At 29.2% G+C, this 5,089-nt stretch overlaps 1 long non-coding RNA gene across 1 annotated transcript; it reads left to right on the top strand.

Annotated features, from left to right (window-relative positions):
* The first annotated feature begins 1,190 nt into the window (after positions 1-1,190).
* LOC112746974 (uncharacterized) lies at positions 1,191-1,581 on the top strand. The gene is made up of 3 exons (XR_003174688.2): positions 1,191-1,260; positions 1,360-1,429; positions 1,514-1,581. It is a non-coding gene; the product is annotated as an uncharacterized lncRNA (long non-coding RNA).
* The last annotated feature ends 3,508 nt before the right edge of the window (positions 1,582-5,089 follow it).

Consider the following 5,089-nt stretch of genomic DNA (forward strand, 5'->3'; position numbering starts at 1 on the left):
CTGGACGTATATGCTCATATGCTAAATGATGAGGAGAAGACTACTTCTGGAGTTTTAAGACATTGGTATATGCCCACAGTCTTTTCGGTAAGCCACGTGTAATTTATAATAAATTTTTTTAATCAACATTTCAGTAATTGTTAATATTTGTCACACTTGCTTGTATAACGTAATATAAGTGCTCCAAATGCTTATATTATATAAATAAATTGAAATTTTTGCACCAAAAGAAATATATAATTTTCATCCTCATTCTGTGCAATATTTATATGTAATATTAGTTTGGCAATTTAACATTGACAAAATTATATTCTTCTCATTGTATAGCAAATGGCATTGTCGGGAACTATCCCAAGTAGTCAAGTTCGAGAGGATTATAAAGAGGCATTTATGGGTAAAGTGAAAGTCCTTAGAAAGGCAGGGGCGGAGCTAGAAGAAATATTAGAAGGGGGCAAAAAATATTTATACAATAAAATAAGACTAAAATAAAATTTTAAGGGGGGGCTAAACTGAAATTTACATATAATTTACATGTAAAAAATTAAAATTAGGGGGGGCCATTGCCCCCCTTTCCTTGTACCTAGCTCCGCCCTTGTAGAAAGGTAAAATCATATGATATAATTTCATCTCTACTAAATAAAAATCTGTTCCTTTATTTGTTATGCATGCTTAATAAAGAAAATAATTATCTTTGGTTTGACAACTTTTTTCATCAACATATAAAGTGTTGAATCTTGTGATAATAAGTTTGTTTTGGATTATAAGTATTATGACTATATGAGACTTCACATTGAAGTCACTCCCGTGATAGAAACTTTAATACTCTTCATAAATAGAATTATATTTTTAAACCATCACACTCAAAACATAATAATTATTTCTTGTATATATGTACAGATTTATGTGCCTGTTAATGAAGATAATCTTCATTGGTATCTTGTTATCTTCGACATGAATCAATGTCAAGTAATTTTGTTGGATTCCAACCCAGATCCTAAGAAGAAAGCAAGTAAAATATTCAGCATTAAGCAATTGGTATATCATTCCTGTATTCAAACATTTATGTCATCAATTTTACATCTTTAATTATACTATTTTTACCATTTATAAAAACACTAATTCAATGTTAACCACGTATTAGGCTTTGTACCTTGAAGGGATGCTTCAACATGACTCTTTCTATGACTTTACAATTAGGCCTAAGGTGTCTGAGTTTCCCATTTTGGAAGCTCTCGGAATAGGAAGACAAAGAAATGACTCGTAATTTTCTAGCTCTTTATTTGGTTTGTCAAGCAATCTTTTTTCTTTTGTCACATTGTCTAACTGGTACTTTTTTTTTCCATATAAAATTTAACATAGCTTTGATTGCGGTATTTGGGTAGCAACTTGGATGAAGAACTGCATTTGGATTGATGATTACAACATTTATGTAAGTTACAATACATGATAAATTTCTAATTGTTTAATTTCTAATTACATAAGTGTGACTTACTACTGGTTTTATGATTTGAAGGTTGATGATGCAACTAGGATGCGCATTGCTATAGATTTGATCATGAAGTCATACAATCTGAAAAAAAATACCATTATCAAGGCTGCTAAGAAGAACTACAAAAAAATTGAGGAAAAGAACAAGAATTTAGTTAAAAAATAAGAGTATATGTTACTTCTGATTGCATCAGTTGGAAAAATTCTAAATAAATTATGTTAACTATAAATGATATAAATAAGTCATTTTGGTGCTAGTACTTTTGTAATGAGACTTTTTTTTGTGGTAGCTATCTATTGTTATAGAATCTTTCTATATAAATTAAAATCTATAACAATCCTATATATTTATATTTTGGAATATTGAATTTTCTTTATTTTTGTAAGAATGGATTTTGTTATGACAGATTTTTTTTATAGAATGTTTCAACCATTTTTATCATTCAAAGAAATTTCTACTGATTAAAGACTATAAAAATCAACAACAAATAAGGGTATGTTTACAAATTTTTAATGTATATATCACTTTAAATTTCTGGTAAATTTGTGTACCAATTTTTATTGATTGGTTAAGCCGCTCGAAATGAACATCACATCTATATAATCAAGTATAAACTAATAAATCATAAACAGGAGATTATAATCATTAATACCAGAAATTTTATATGAGCTATAACCTGTATCTATGTTGTACGATTATTAAGAATTATTACTATTAATTTTTTTTCTACTACTCTTTGAAGTACGCTTTGTTTCTGTAATTCTAAATTACTGCTATCGAAGGAGAAAAAATTGGAAAAACAAAATCAAATGGAACTGGGGACAACAGATATGTTTATGCATTCAATGAATTGGTTATTCCATCAATCCAGAAGTTTGGACCTGATATGATTGTTTTGACAATTGGACTAGACTCTAGTGCAGTAAGTTCTATTTTTCATTTTTTTTAGGTTCATGATTTATACTCTTGCCATAGTTAGCATTTTCACCTATTTTTAACCCCTCAACCAAATATACCTTTAGAAATTATCTGTTTCATTTCAATCACAAAAAAGATTGTTCTCATCAATTACAGCAGAAGTAAAGTCAGTTTTCTTTCACAATTGAATCCTTTAATTAAGATATTAAAAAAAATACTTCTTGTGTAAAATTTCTTTCTACATACTTCAATTAAATGGAACATGACAATGTTAATAGTAGTCAAATCACATTATCTTTACTTTTTCCCTCATTATCTAACAATAAAGAATCTTTACTTACTTTATGTGCCTCAGTTTGATCCAAATGGAAGGCAATGCTTAACAATAGAGGGTTATAGAAAAATTGGGAAGATTGTTCATGATCTTGCAAAACAGCACAGTGATGGACGCCTTGTAATTGTTCAAGAAGGTGGATACCATGTTACATATTCAGCATACTATTTACATGCATTTCTGGAGAGTGTTCTCAGCCTAGCATCATTGCCTCCATTTCCAGATCCTATTGTTTATTACCCTGAGGATGAACCATAGGATGAACCATAAACACTAATAATCAGAAAACAAACATCAATCTGCTATTAACCTATGTATGTTACACAGCCAAGAATCAACAATTCAACATCATTAATCAGATTCATAAACAGATATAACATAAACATCATTAATATTAATTTTTTAAGTGTATTTAATTCTTTTTTTTTGGTATTTTTTATATAATAATTTTTTATTGTACTCTATTTTATTATGTTATAATTTTTTATTATGTTATAACAAAAATGAATATTTATTTATGAAATTAAAAATCACAAAAATTGACAACTTTTTAAATATTTTTTATAGTAAAATATAATATTATTTATTAAATTAAAAAATATTTAAAATAAAATATTTTAGTACTCTCTTTAAGTATTCTTAATTTTATTTTTATTATTATTTTAGATTCTAATTTTTTACAACTTATATTTTGATTATTATTTATAATTAATTTTTTATTTAATTTATCATTTCTAATTGGAATAATAATACATATTATAAAAAATTAAAATAGTAAATAATGCACAAAAATTAGAATAATTGTTTTAATATTCTCAGTATTTATTTAGAAAAAATTTTGGAAAAACCAATAATAACTAGCAACAAACCTAAACGTGCGTTGAGTAAAGTAAACGCAGAAGTTATAATTTCTTGCTTCTAGTGAACGAGCTTTTGGGATAATGTTGAAACGCACTTTTATCCTCTTCAACGTGTTTCACAAACACACCCTAAGTCATCCCAGCAAAGTTTGATACTATATTACCCCGTCTCCAAACAACAAACTAAGAGTGCCTAAACAAATCATATAGAATATAGATTAATAAATTTTTTTTCTTACATTTTGTTGATTTTTTTTCCTATTCTTAGATTCTTGCACAAACACCAGAATTGAAGATTGCTATATAGTTTCTGGAGATGACTGTGTAGCAGTGAAGAGTGGCTGGGATGAATATGGCATAAAGTTTGGTATGCCAACAAAACAACCATAAACACTGATAATCAGAAAGCAAACATCAATCTGCCATTAACCTATGTATGTTACACAGCCAAGAATCAACAATCCAACATCATTAATCAGATTCATAAACAGATATAACATAAACATCATCAATCTGCCATTAACAACATAACATAAACAGATTTATAATCAACAATTCAACATCATTAATCAGTTACTCACTCGCTTAATTAAATTAAAATCCACTTGAATAACAAAAAACACAGAGATAATGGGTTTCACACTTTCACTTCACCAACGCAGAGAAGTGAGGAGATACCAACCTGTTCGAGCACGGCGAAGCAGACTCTGGCGAAGGGGAGGCAGCAGTGACGGAGAGGAAGCACCGACAGAGCAAGGAGCTGCGATGAAGAAGACAACCTGCGAGGCTGCGAGCCAAAACGCGACGTGCAGGGAGGTCGTCGGAGCTGCACCGTGTCCGGCGAGATGAAGACGACGAGACGGCCGGCGGAGTTGGAGCCTGGAGGGGTTGTTGGCTTGCTGCCTCGGTGCCGTTGAGGAGATTAAGGTTAGGGGGAATTGGTGCCGTTGAAGGGATTGGGATTAGGGAAGAAGAGGAAAACCAATTTTTTCTTTTTCTTTTTTTTTTAATTTATTTAAAGTTTACCATGTATGGTGATTTGATTTAACCAGAGTTAAAACGTATGTAGAGTGTATTAAGTTATGTATATATAAAGTATATAATACATGTATTAAATTCAATTTTTTTAATTTTTAAAAATTAAAAAATCCTTTGCTGACTGGAATTAATGAATACATTTGTCAACACTTAATTGGAACATGTAGGAAGGGTATGTAATACCCTCAAACTAGTTGGGTATGGAAGAAATCACCTAATAATAATACCTTAACATAATAAAATATAATATACATTATAACGAATAATATAATATAATTAACTACGCTAACTATGCAAAAAATAAAGAACTATTAGAATGATAGATAATTAATTATTTAATTACATAGATAAAATTAGTTATTGACCAAAAATTGACCCGTATAAAAGAAAGTTTAATCAACTTGTACATGAGGGTGACATCATTTTATAAGTTGATCCGTTGAAATCAAA

Source organism: Arachis hypogaea, chromosome 15, assembly GCF_003086295.3.
Source record: "Arachis hypogaea cultivar Tifrunner chromosome 15, arahy.Tifrunner.gnm2.J5K5, whole genome shotgun sequence".
Classification (NCBI taxonomy): domain Eukaryota; kingdom Viridiplantae; phylum Streptophyta; class Magnoliopsida; order Fabales; family Fabaceae; genus Arachis; species Arachis hypogaea.